The sequence below is a fragment of the Canis lupus genome, chromosome 12 (genome assembly GCF_011100685.1).
Source record: "Canis lupus familiaris isolate Mischka breed German Shepherd chromosome 12, alternate assembly UU_Cfam_GSD_1.0, whole genome shotgun sequence".
NCBI lineage: Eukaryota > Metazoa > Chordata > Mammalia > Carnivora > Canidae > Canis > Canis lupus.
Window position 1 is genome coordinate 36,184,595 of NC_049233.1, and position 14,114 is coordinate 36,198,708.

The 14,114-nt window shown below is 37.2% G+C and overlaps 1 long non-coding RNA gene across 2 annotated transcripts in view; it reads right to left on the bottom strand.

Annotated features, from left to right (window-relative positions):
• Positions 1-672: 672 nt before the first annotated feature.
• Positions 673-14,114, bottom strand: part of LOC111098319 — a 42,608-nt gene continuing 29,166 nt past the window's right edge. Inside the window, exons 3-5 of one of the 2 annotated variants that reach the window (XR_005367924.1) lie at positions 12,881-13,049; positions 8,610-8,703; positions 673-4,565 (exon numbers count right to left, since the gene is read on the bottom strand). This is a non-coding gene — a long non-coding RNA (uncharacterized LOC111098319). The remainder of the gene's footprint in view (positions 4,566-8,609; positions 8,704-12,880; positions 13,050-14,114) is intronic. The other variant, XR_005367925.1, reaches the window with a different exon arrangement.

Sequence of the window (14,114 nt, forward strand, 5' to 3'; positions counted from 1 at the left end):
TTGAGCAGTTTGCTAACTCCTGGTCGAACTCATGTCATCTTGTTACTTAAAATCTCTTGATGGTTTCCCATTGCAACAGAATGAAATTCAGTATTTCTCGTTTGATATACAGCACCCTTCATTGTCTGGCCCCAGCCAATTGTTTCATCCTTATTTTTAGCTACATACATCTCAAATGATCTTCTAGTTTATTGTGTTGATTATACATGAGTTACCCATCAATAGAGGCTTTTGGTCTTCGGCAGCCCTGGTATCTTGTCCTCCCCATCTAATTGACATCTTTGCTACAGCTGACACTGGCCTGGGAAGGTCTTTGATTCTAAAGGCACTGCCATGAAGTTTGAATCCTAATTCCTCAGTCTTAATAAGCAGAGATGCCTATGTTTAACCATTAGAGTTGTCATTGTGAAATGGACACATTGCGACATATCTATATGTATGGGTTGTGTAAAAGATTCAGGCTGATATTTTTTTTACATGTTTTCTTTTTTTAAAATTTTAATAGTCAAATTTATGTTTTCAATCTGAGTTACTAAACATATACATTAAATTTTTTGACAAGTTCAAAATAGCAAAATTTCTTTTTTTTTAAAAAAGATTTTATTTATTTATTCATGAATGACACACAGAGAGAGGCAGAGACACAGCAGAGGGAGAAGCAGATGCCCTGCACAGAGCCCGATGTAGGACTTGATCCTGGACTCCTGGGATCATGCCCTGAGCCAAAGGCAGACGCTCAACCACTGAGTCACCCAGGTGTCCCTCAAATTTCTTAAAATATATAATTGATGGAGGAGTGGAGTGACACTGCACATATATATTATTGCCTCCTATTTTACTAAGAAATATTTTCAGTTCTGAAGATGATGAAAAGCACAATATAATTAGAAAAGATGCAATAAAAGATTGAGATAACTGAATAAAACTGTTAATAAACAGGGTTCACTAAAGAATATTCTTTTGTTTTAAGACTTCTTTTGAATATTCATTCATTTATTCTACAGATATTTATTGCTTGCCTACTTTGTTCTAGGCACCATTTGAAATTCGGAAATACATGGATGTTAAAGATGTTATAAATAAATATCTATGACCAGTATTTTAAATATTAGCCCAACAAACATTTAAAACATCTGCCATAGCTTGGACCACTGACTCTTTTTTGGGTGTGTGTTTTCTTGTGGTGAGATAATGTTGGGGGCTGGGCATTAGAATGCTATCTTGTATGGAAAAACACTTAAAGATGATGTTGTTGTTATTTCAATGAAGTAGTCCTCAGAGTTCCATTTGATTTGATGCTTTTTGTCATTTGGCTTCTCAATGTTAATGTTTCTACCAGACTGAAATAATCTGTCATCCTCTAAAATACTAGCCAAATTTAATTCAAATTAGTTCTGAAATGAAAGATGACACATTTAATCAAGGTAAATACATTGGTGACCATTTGCAAATACATTTTAAAAAGTGACTTTGCCAACCAGATGGTGTCTCCATGCAAACAGCTGGATCTTGAAGAAATACTCTGTATGAAGTAAATTTAGGGCTGGCTCCTAGCAGGAGTGGATTGCCTTCCTTATTCTTTGATTGCAAATAGCTAAGGACAGGCATTTGAGTCTACCCCAAAGTAGAGGCCCTTTCCCAGCGTCAATGATGGTTACTAGGGCAATACTTCTGGATATGTTCTGTCTCTGTCCTGATGTCCCACTCCCTTGGGAGCCTCTTGCTGATGGCCACCAAGTTGATGGCCTATTTCTTGAGAACAGTCTGGGCTCAGACTTTGTAGATCAGCTCTCACTGCTCTGGGCATGGGCAAATGCTCTAGTGCTTTGCCAGTTTTTCTCTTTGGTGTATTCTGTATCGGACTTCCTTGCTTTGGAGTGGGAAGATCTCATTTAATTGAAGGCATGAGACAGAAAGAGGCAAAAGTGGCCATTTTTGTTGTTTTGATTCCAGGTTATATAGGCTTGCCTAACCTAGGCATGAGTCTCCAGGTGGTCTTCTGTGGCTTAGCATGCTGCTGGATTGCAGACTCAGAGCAATCAAGTGTTTATTTGATTAATTTTCCTCTGTGTATATGTATTTGTCAGAGACCCTGCAGGGAGAGGAGACCATTTAAGGATGAGATTTCGAATTAATTTCCCATGCCTGAGCCACTTCTGAAAAAATATTTGTAAGCAAAAATCTGAATCCCTTGTTGACCTAACTTGCATATGCTTTGAAAGAACATAGACCTTCAAATATAGTTGAGTAAAGAATTGAATTGTGTTTATTTTCGTATTGTGAAATTATGTGCACATGGAAAAAAAAATCAAACAGTAAAAGTCTATCCAATTAAAAATGATTAGTCGATCCTTAGCCATAGTGTCACTCACTGGAGGTAATGCCATTCAATAGTTTCTAATGTATGCCTCCAGAAATTTTTCATGTATATACATGAAAGTGTAATTTAAAGGTATGTTAAAAATTTAAGTAGCATTATTTTAAAACACATGCACAAATGGGATTTGATCATTTTATACTTTGCTGTTCTAAATTTAACAGTGTCTTAAAGATGGTTTCATAACAGCACATGGAGACCCACCTCATTCTTATAATGGCTGCATATTTTTTTTATTGCAGGAATGTAGAATAATTTATTCAACGAGGGACTTACCGGTTTAAGGATAATAAATGTCCCACTGAATGGATAATGCTAGCTTGAAGATATTTCTCCCAAGTTAGAGATATAATTTAAACTTACCTCTCTCCTTTTTTCCCCTGGAAAATAAAAATTCAACTCTAGTTATGTTGTTGGAAGTGTGAGATTTGGAGATGCTAATGTTAATTTAGCATCAGTTGGAATAATAACAACATAAAACATAAAATAACGAAAGAATAACAACAACACAAAAACTGTGGCTGGATAATATCTCAAGGTATTAATCTATACCTTGAATATTTCCTTTTGTTGTTAGAAGTACCCTGACAACTCTTCCTTCCCAAGTCCTTGTCTCTGGACAACTGTCACCTACATCTGAAGCAGCCCCCAAGACTAGGGCATTTGTAGAGAAAGGCTGGTAGCTGAAATGTCAGGCTGAGAGATTCAGAGGTTCTTTGAGTTCTTAGAAGCCTGGGCTGGAGAACAGGGAAAGGAAGGCAAAGGAACTACTCACAGGAGAGGAAGGAATGTGGAAAAAAACCTGGGAGGGGTAGGAGTGGAGAAAAACCACCTGGGAGCTGAGAAATGGGGACTCTGAGTGAACATCCTGTTCCCAGAGACTCTCCCTGGTGTCTAGAGCTTCCTCTCCCTGTTCCTACCCTAGCTCACCACTTGCGGCTGATCTTGGAAAGGAAAGCTGTTGTTGGTGTTGAGAAGCTGGGATACCCTAGAATGTGGGGGCTAGTGGTGTTATGAAAGGAGGCCTCATCCCCTTAGGCTGGGAGTGTTCCTGTGATCTAGCTCAGTGATGGACACACAGCTTTCATGCCCAGCACTATCATCAAAGCATGGAGAATGCAGAAATGAAATTCCTGAGTATGGACAACTCTTTCAAGGAGTTTTGCTGTAAAGAGGAGCAGAGACATGAGACTATAAGGAAGATGGAAGGAATCTTAAAGGAAGATGGTAGTTAAAACCATACACAGTATCAATCATAATAAAGCCTGAGGCAAGTCCTCCTCTGGACTTTCTGGTTAGGGGAGACAAATATTTATCTTTTTTCTAACTCATTGGGTCTTCTGACATTTGCAACCAAAGGAATCATAGTTAATAAAGAGGGTAATTCTCCTTCATCCCTTGGGCAGGGGAACAGAAAAGATCAGTGATCAATGCAAGAGACTTCCTTTTTGGAGGACCTAAAAGTTTTAAAATATGAAGGAGTAACATTTTAAAAACTTAGTACAAAGTATTTTTAAGAATGCCAAATAATCAGCCTTCAAATTTCTCATGAATCAATAACAAATGAGACACTACTATAAACACTTTGCTAAACTCACAATAAATTGCTAAAAAATAACAGAATTCCTAGTCTATGAATCTCATTGAGCTGTAACCCATCCCCTAGAACAGCTTCCTTCACTCTTAGTTTCAGTGCAATATTTATGTGAATGATTTAAAGACATATATTGGGTAATGATTTTTTCAAAGTCTTAAAATTTTAGGAACATGTCATTCTAATTTTCTAGATTATAGCCTTCTTCAGTTAATATTTCATTTGTCTAATTTTAATATAGAATAATTTATAGTGATAGGTTAAAAAGGATAAGTGATTTTGTTCTAATTAGAATCATATTTTGAAATTAATCAATACCTAAAAGTTTCATTTCTTTCCTTGAAAAGTTTAACACATGCTAGAACATCATTCCTAGGAAAGTGTGTTGAATGGAATATAATGCAAAAAAGTTGAAAAGTGTGGCCAATGCTAATTATTTTTTAATTAACCAAAAAACCCCCCTAAATTTAGTGAAAGCACTTACCCGATAACCTACTTGGAGAATAGAATCTTAAGCTTCTTAATTCCTTACGATGATTTGCAATAGTTAATTAAGAAATTGTTACCTTAAGATAGTCCTGCCTAGACTTGTTACTAGAAAAGAGGAAAAATGAGCATCTTTTGTTATGAGTACATTTTATGAAAGTGACATCTTTTATAAATTACATTAGCAGACTTTTTTCCCTCACAGTAATATCTCTAAGTATATTTTGTTTTGTGAAAAAAAAAAAAAAAAAAAAGATATTCAATTTTTAGTGGAAAAACCAGCCATGAGGAAGACTGCCAAAAAGTGTGAAGATAGCCCCTTTGGCTCTCTATATTCCTGATTTTTCCCTTTATGGATGAATGACTTCTTTTTATAGCCTCTTAAAAGCATGTATTTTTCAGAAAACCAAATCTTCTTCCTTCCATTGCGTGTTTCTAAAAAACTAGTATAGAAGGGAATGACCATAGAAAAATGTCCCTTTGTTCTGGGGTACTAATTTTATATCTTTTTATGTTTTAAGAGAGATTTTTTTAAAAGAAGGTTATTTTTTCTGTGTGGTCAGAAGTCATTCTACAGTGAGGCTGTCAGGAATATAATTTTATTTCTAGCAGACATCTGTTTATCTAAATTTTAGCAAAAAATCTTTATAGCAGGCATCCACTTATCTAGAATCCAAGTATCCAGAAATTTGAAATAAGCAGATTTCCTCTTCACTGCTCATCCCCACGCCCTTTATAATAAGGTCAGGGCAAGGTTTGTAGATAAGTAAGACGAATAGAAGAGGACTGAGGACAGGAATCCAAGGTTTGTTACATTTAGATAAGATATGTGGCCTGATTTTGGGGTGTATGGAAAGAAGACCTAAAAGTGAGGAAACCAGACCATCTAGAGGTCCAAATTGTGCCAGTCATTGCCAGAATTATACCCATTGTTAACATGTAGTCATGTAGTACTGCCCAGGGATTCCCTGTTAGTGGAAGTGAGCATGCAGGTAATATGGACGTAGGGGACCCACCAGCAGCAAGTGTGGGAACTCAGTGATGTGAAGCATAGGTAAGGAAGGGAAATCTAGTTGCTTTAACGGCCAGCATGTTGTTATTATGAGGACTGCACACTCTTTGAAGGTGAGGGGCAGGTTTCCATGGTTTCTGTGGCCTCCTTAATACCTTGTGTGGTGCATGATAGGCACTCAACACATTGCTGTTAATTGAGAAAAGAGAGAGCTCAGTTTCTTTTGGGGTGCAATGTGAGATGGTAGATTTATTCAGAAACTGGATGTGAAGGAAGTTGGGATATAGGACACAAAGAAGAAAATTGGGCTCTGGCCGATAGGGTATTAAATCATCAGGTTATAGGGGGTACCATTGGTTTATTCATCCAACAGCTATTTATTGAACATCTACTCTGCATCATGTGTCACACTAGATGTTTACAGAGTAATGAACAATACAGATGGGGTTTCCTTGGTAGCACATAGGTTCTATCAGGAATACTTGTATTCTACAAATAATCAACCATTAGTGATACATGCTTAGAAGACATGTGCATTGCTATGAAAATGTGCAGTCGTGATGCTTGAATGGGGTGTGAGCAGAAAGGCTTCCTCAAATAATATTTACTCTGGTTCCTGAAAGACAGTAATACTTAGGTGAAGAGGTGGTCTGCGCGGGCAGAGGGATTACCATGTGCAAAGGTACTGAGGTGGGCAGGAACTTTGCTTTTGTGACAGACTGAGAGAAGTCAGTGTGGCCACAGAGTGATGGCAGAAAATAGCGTGAAGCAAAGCTGAAGAGATGGACAGGAAGGGGATTATGCAGAACCACCCAAGCAATTTAAGGCCATGTGTTGTCATAAGGCCACATTGTGTTAATGAATTTTCTTGGGCTTGCAAGCCACAGGCAACATTCTCACTGGCTGAAAAGGAGAAAAGGGAGTTATTGGAAGTGTGACCCTGGGTTGGCTTATAGATGGAAGGAAAGCTGAACAGCCCAGCATTGTTCAGGGTGGAGACTGAGCAGCTCCAGAGAGCTTATTAGCAGCAGGATGTTGTATGGCTAGTATTGCCCTTAAACTTGAGTAAAAGCTACCCATGTTATAGGGCATATCCCTTGGAAGGTCCTCCTTTGCCCTTTTTCCAGTGATTCCTTGGATCCAGGGAACAAGGCATTCTCAGGACAAAGGGTAAATGATCACCTAGAGTTCATGTTCACCCATCTAGACCATAACCTGAGTATCTGGGATTTGGGACTTTCCTGCCCTAAAGGTCCATAAGCCTGCTTTTGGGATATATGTAGAACTTTTTCCTCCAAGTGTAGAACCCTCTAGCAGAAGGAAAATCCTAGAAATCGCCAGTTTAGGGGCTGATGGTTGGAGATAGGACATGCAGGCTGAGGTGAAGTCTCATTGTCTAATGCACTGTTTGGTGCATGGTAGGTACTCAGTACATTTTTGATCAATGCAAAAACAAGGACTAAGAAAAAATATACTGAAATGCATATAATGTCCTTGCAGGCTCAGATGGGGCAGCAGACAGAAATAGAAAGAGGGCGTTTGCCTCAGAACTTTCAGGAATGTGAAAATTCTAAATTTGATCTAGCCTTCCAGATCACTATAAAGGGTGAAGGACAGAATACATTTTACTTAATGGGTTTTTAGCTTTGATTTATAACTTTTGAATATTTAGACATGTAGTATGTGGGCCTCCATTTGTACTTCTTACCCTGGGTCCAACCAGGATATTTTAGGGATAGGTTTGGTTGTGGGCCTTTTCTAGAGCCCTTATATTGGGATAGACTCAGGAACTAATTATGGTCTGTATGCCTCTTTACTAAGGTTTCAGGTTCCCAGAAAAGAAATCAGCTGAGGGCAGGGCAACATGGAATAGACATGAAGATTAGGAGAAAACTGGGGGCTGAACAGCTATTGCTATGGCTGTGTGTTTTATGCGTTTGTTTATTTAAGAGAGAGAGAGAGCAAGCGTGAGTGGGGGGAAGGGCAAAGGAGGAGGGAGAAGCAGGCTCCCACTGAGCAGGGAGCCCAACGTGGGGCTCAACCCAGGACACTGGGATCATGACGTGAGCCGAAGGCAGATGCTTAACTGAGCCACCTAGGCACCCCTGTTTTATGAGTTTTAAATTTTATTCTAAGACCAGTAGAAACCACTGAAAAAGTTTTAAGCAGGAGAATGGCATGGTTGGATCTGATTTGAGAAGGTATTTCACTGGCTTCTGAGTGGGGAATGATCTGGAAGGGACCAACGGTGGATGTTTGAGACCACTAGGAAGTTGAGCCAGTGGGAGGTAATGTTGGTTTGGACAAAAGACTTGGATGGTGATTTGGACATGAAAAGAAGTAGACAGAGAGATGTTCAGAAGGAGAATCAATACTGAACTTATGAATCATTATTGTAGTGAAGAAGATAGCAAATGTTAAGGATTAACTCTAAATTTCTGGCTTTGGAAAGATTGACCCAGTGATAAGGACAGCTGCGTTTTATTTTGGATTTACTCCAGCTAGAATTTTGTTTTCACCATTTCAGCCAAACTGCCCTTATAAGGGTCGCTAGTGATTTCCATATGGTCAGATCCAATGATTAATTCTCATCCCTTGTTCTACCCTCCTGTTCTAAGAGTTGGACAGAGCTGGTCATTCTCCTCTTGAAACACTTTTCTTGGCTATAGTGGAGCCCTTCATCTCCAGGTTTTTTTTTTTTTTTTTTTTTTTCATTTTACCAAGTGCTCTTTCTCAGCCTCATTTGTTGGATTGTCCTTATCTTTGCAATCTTAAAAGGTTAGAAGGCCTCCAAGGGTTGAGTTCTGGGATCATTTCTTTCTTTATTCCCTAGGTGAGTTCATCTAGTCCTTAGCTTTACAATCTCTTTGCTGACTATTCCTCTTGACCTCTCCCTTGGACCCCATACCTGTAGCTCTCTCTTCTGCTACTTCCACAGTCATGCCACCTCCTCCATGTATGACAACTCCAATTTTCCAGTTGCTCAGGCCAAAAACCTTGAAATCACTCTTGATTCCTTTCATATCCCACATCCAATTTATCAGCAGATCTTGATAACATACTCTTTGAAACATATTCAGAATCCAACTACTTACGACTCTCTATGCAGTTACACCACTGTGAGCAACACCACCTCTCACCTGGATTATTATAGCAGCCTTTGAACTAGAATCTTGCTCTATCCTTGATCCAGTGTAGTCTGCTCCTTATACATATACCTCCATACATGGGGTCCTTCCAAAAAAGAAAAAAGTGAGGTAGTCATCCTCCTGACTTAAAACCTGCCATGGCTTTCCATTCATGCTCTATAAAAGTCAAAATTCTTACTAAGGCCTATTTGGCTTTATATTATTTGGCTTTCTGCTACCTCTCCCCTTATCTCTTACCATCTTTATATCTCTTTGTTAGAGTTGCATGGGCCTTACAGATGTTCCTCAAACACCCAGACATGCTTCCATTTCAGAATATTTGCAATTCCCACTTTGTCTGCCATATTCCCTCAGATATCTAGATGGCTTTCTCTTTCATGTTTTCAGATCTTTGCTAAAATGCTATTTTATAAGGGAAGCCTTATCTGACCACCGTCTCTCAAATCCCACAGCCATCTTTTCCACCTCATATCACTATCTATCCTCTTACTCTGGTTTATTTTTCGGTACAGGACTTGACACCATCAGGACTATTTGTTTATGACCTGTTTCCCTTTCTTGGAATGTGAGCTTCAAGTTCATTGGGATTTGGTCTCTGTATATTACCCCAGAGCCTTGACTAGTGCTTAGCATAGATGATAGGCTCAGTAAGTTAATGTTGGACAAATGAAAGAAGCTCAGAAAGATACATATCTGACTACAGATGCTTTGAAGAATAAGTATGGATTTTCTTCAGGGGTTGGTGACAGGGATGAAGGAGGATTTTTTGAAATTTCTTTTATCATTTCTCAAGGTCACCCCATTTCTTTTTCCTTTCTAAAATTTTTATCTAGCCCCTTCCCCATAGGAGTTTTACAAATCCTCCTTTGTTTCTCTGATTCTCTTTCATCTATTGCTTATGAAAAGAATTTTAGCTGTAATCTACTGGATCTCTAAGTTTGGACTCTAGAACCTGCAACATTAATATTCCTGGGAACTTGTAAAAATGCCAATTATAAAGCCCAACCCCAGACCAACTGAATAAGAAACTCTGGGGTGGGGCCCAGCAACCTATGGTTTTTCTAGTAGCACCACTCTCCTTTCTATCCATACACCTGTCTGCCCCCTAACAGTCCAGTGGTTCATTGAGAAAGTTTAGAACACTTTCCTTAGAAGGTGTGTGTGTGTGTTGTAAAAGATTGCGAAAAATAAAAATTATTTTTATAACATTACATATCTTTGCATGTCACAGGTTAAGCACATGCAACATTTGGAAACTTTGACAAAGAGCTGCCTTTTCTGTTTCTAAAACTCCTTGTAAGCTCTAGGTGGAGGGGAAGTCCTGGATGCTGGTGCTTGCAGTGGACCTGTTGCTTCAGGCACTGTTGCTCTCTTGGTGCCTCTGGGGAGCATGTGGCACTCTTGCCACCTGGGACTGCTTCCTTCAGGCTTCAGGTTGATTTGCTATTAGCATTATGTTTTCAGTCTCAGATTCTTTTGAGAGTCATAAAAGTGTGTTTTCCCATAAAATTGATATATGTGCCTTCATGGTCCAACTAACCTCTGGGTTAATCGATCAGTTGTCAAGAAAGTGTGTTCTAACAATTTTAGTTAAAGAAGTTTGCTATACAAAACTCTTATTTTATAAAAATGGTACTCAGAGAAAATGAGAAGGAGCCCAATACCAGACTCAAGCCCGGATCTCAATCCCTGATCCCAGGGATCTGGGCACGACCTGAGCAAGCCAAAGGCAGCTGCCCAACCACTGAGCCACCCAGGTGTCCCTCATTTGATATATAAACTGAAAGAAAAGATTCTTTCATTTTCCATAGGGAGCAAGAGGCCATTTGATCTTGTCACAACTGCAGACCCTGAAACAATTTGGAAATTTTTATTGTTGACATTTTGGTTAATATCCTTCCTCCCCCCACCCCCCCCAATGCATGTGAATATATCAGGAGAATTATCTACTGCATGCTTTTATTTAAACAAATACTGGCCTATCTCATGCATAGTTTATTAAATTCATCTATTATTGAATATCTAGGCCTTTTCCAATTTTCAGTTACGATGAACAAAATTGTTTATATGCCCTTGGTATGTATGTGATTAATGATATAAGGAGGTGAAATTGCTAAGTCAAAGTTTACATATGCATTTAAATTTTTGTTTTGTTTTTTTTTGCATTTAAATTTTTGATAAATTGGGACACCTGGGTGGCTTAGCAGTTAAGCATCTGCCTTTGGCTCAGGGCATGATCCTGGAGTCCCAGGATTGAGTCCCACGTCAGGCTCATGGAGCCTGCTTCTCCCTCTGCCTATGTCTCTGCCTCTCTCTCTGTGTCTCTCATAAATAAATAAATAAAATCTTAAATTTTTTTAAAAAAATAAATTGGTGCATTTACTTTCAGAATGAAAACTCTGCCAGTTGGAGAACTAAAATATGATTGGTTATTATTTAAAGTTTGCATTTATTTGATTAATGATGGTGTTGAACATCTTGTTATCTATTTATCAGCCACTGAAAATTTTTATACATGTTTATACTTCCTGTCTTTTTTTATTGGAATATTTATCTTAATTATATTGATCATATATATGTATATGATACATGTGATTAAGTTATATGTGGTAAAGCATATTAACCATATATGGTAAAGCATATTAAATATAGTAGTAAAGCATATTAACTGTTCATCACGTATGTTGCACAACTTTTTTCCCCAAATGCCATTTTCCTTTGTGTTTATTTATTTATTATTAATTTTTAAAAAAGATTTTATTTATTTATTCATGAGAGACACAGAGAGAGAGAGAGAGAGAGAGGCAGAGACATAGGCAGAGGGAGAAGCAGGCTCCATGCAGGGAGCCTGATATGGGACTCAATCCTAGAACTCTAGGATCATGCCCTGAGCTGAAGGCAGATGCTTAACCACTGAATCACCCAGGCATCTCTCCTTTGTATTTGTTTAAAGGTATCTTAAAAGATTTTCTTGCCATGAAAATTTTCGTGTTTTTCAAATCTGACAATCCTTCATTGTGAACTCTGCCTTTGCTCTCATGCTTAGGAAGAAGTTTTTTCCATCTTATTTAATTCTCTTTTTATTGCCAGAGACAATTATTTCATTTTCTTTTTATTGCCAAATTCAGGGGAAGATAGAAAATTCTCCCCTTGAAGTTTCTAAGGGAAACTGTATCGTGTGCAAATAATTTTTTCTCCTTGCAAATTAAAAAAATTCTTTTAATTTTTATTGGTTTAATTATTTAGTTACTACATATAGAAAAGTTTAAAATAATAGTGGGTATCCCAGGTATGCTTGTTTTATTTCTGCTTACAGGAGCTGGATAATGCAAAATATTTTAGAAGCAATCTTTGCATATCATCATTTTGTATTATTTCCTTCTATAAAACTTTCATATTATTAATTTATGTTCAACTCATAGGTTATTAATGCCTGTTTATTCTTAGTTGCTTCCTCTTTTCATTTCTCATATTTATATGTTCACTTTTTTTCCTCATGCAAAACTGTACATAGTATTCAGTATTCTCTAATAGTAATATTTTCCTCTTCAGGATAAGTCTTTGATTATTTTCTCTCTCTGATATGATAATAAGTCCTCTAATTTGGAATATTTTATAAATATAAAAACAAATCTTTGATTTTTAAATGCCAAATTATCAATACAAATAATAAATCAAATGGAAACAAACTTCCTATGGTAGTTAGTATCCATAGATTTTCCTGGACAGCTTTTGCTTTTATGTAAAGAGATGTGTCAGGATGCTTTGCTATGTTTTTTTCTGCCTGAAATATACCCCCGACTTGCCTACTGACTTTTTTCTTCCCAACTCCCTAGTTCAGTAGCACCATGTTTGCCTTTTCTTTAGACTCTGACTTTTGCAACTTTAGAAATGTGACTACCAATTTGTGCTTGCCTGGATTGCAAATTTTAAAGGTTAAAGTATACACGTAAAACTCCAGGAGGATCATGTCTATTTTTAATATAACCTGAATATGTTCTTAATCAGAAATTATTTTTTGTAGTTCATTTTGTTTGACATGGTCTCTGATGTTATTGCTGATATTTATATTCCATGGGCTCATTAATGAAAGTCAGACATATTTGAAATAGTATCTGGAAGAAATTGATGAACAAATCAGGAAGATTTGGAGCTGCTAATGGAATCTCTTCGTCTATGTTTCTTTCTCCACATTTAGATTTAGTTATAGTATTAGTTGTGCTAAGATTTCTCGATGAACTTTCAAACATCCCTTGTTTTACCTTTTACAATTCATTTTTCCTCTATTTTGTATTTTTCCTTCACTTTTGGTATTTTCTTTCTTGCTAGTATATTGGAGTTTTGCAATTTGCATGACATTATTTTCTGTAAATATTCATTCCATATGCCTCTTTTCATGACAGACTGTACTTCAGAGCTCCAGTCTTACCTCTGAAAACAATAATGAAAGTGATGCTTTTCAAAATGTAGCTTGCCAAATATGGCTGAATCTTTTTAGCTGTGTGTGGGTTAGCAGAGCCTACACTGATGTGTAGTTGAAACTTAAATACATTTGTTCCCCTAAATAGGTCAACTAAAAAAAAAAAAAAAAAAGCAAAACCCCAAACACAAGTCTTTCTTTCTCCCTTTTGATGTTTCTACTGTTACCAGGACAGGTTTAGAAAGGGCCATACATTTCCTGTCCAGGCTGGAGTGTAGGAGTGAAACTCTGAGGTTTCATTAACTTATTCCAACAAGCCTTTTTGTGCAGCTTTCTCAAGTGCTAGTGTCTTTTGAGAGTTGGGTCCAGGGAACACTGAACTCTGCACCTGAAATCTCCTGCCCTGTCCACTTGGCTTGGCTTTATTGGTCCCGAGGCCACCATCATTTGTTTAGACTATATAGGCCATGAATGCACCATGGAGTCTTAGAGAATACCAAATTCAAACTATGAATATAATTCCTATGTGTTAATTCTGTAGAAGTATTTGCATTATAGTTCAGGTTCCAGGACTTTAATAATTACATAGTTTTTGGTTTAGTTTGTTGGAAAAAAGTTTTGATACTTATTATTTATAGCAAACAAATTGGAAAATTTCCATTATAATTTTCCATTTATATTCATGTATTAGTAAAGACACAAAAATTTTCACTCTGGGCTCATCTGTTTTCTACTATAGTTACTATTTGATCAGGGAAATTCAGAAGAATGAACCATTATATAAACATCAAGAAAAGAAGTTGGAATATGTTCTCTCTTATTGGTTGTCTGAAATAAAGGAAATACAGAGGGGCAACCTCTAAAAGTCATTAACAAAATAATTTTTCTTGAAGTCTAGTTTCATTTTTCTATCATCAAATGAGGTGTGGAACACCTCGTTTACAAATGATTTACTTTCTTAAAGCATTTAGTATATAATTAACATCTAATTACTTTTGTCTTTTAAAGGGGAAATTTTACTTTTGCATTTCTCTTCTAGTATACAGAGAGTTCTGTGTTCAAAATGATAAATGATA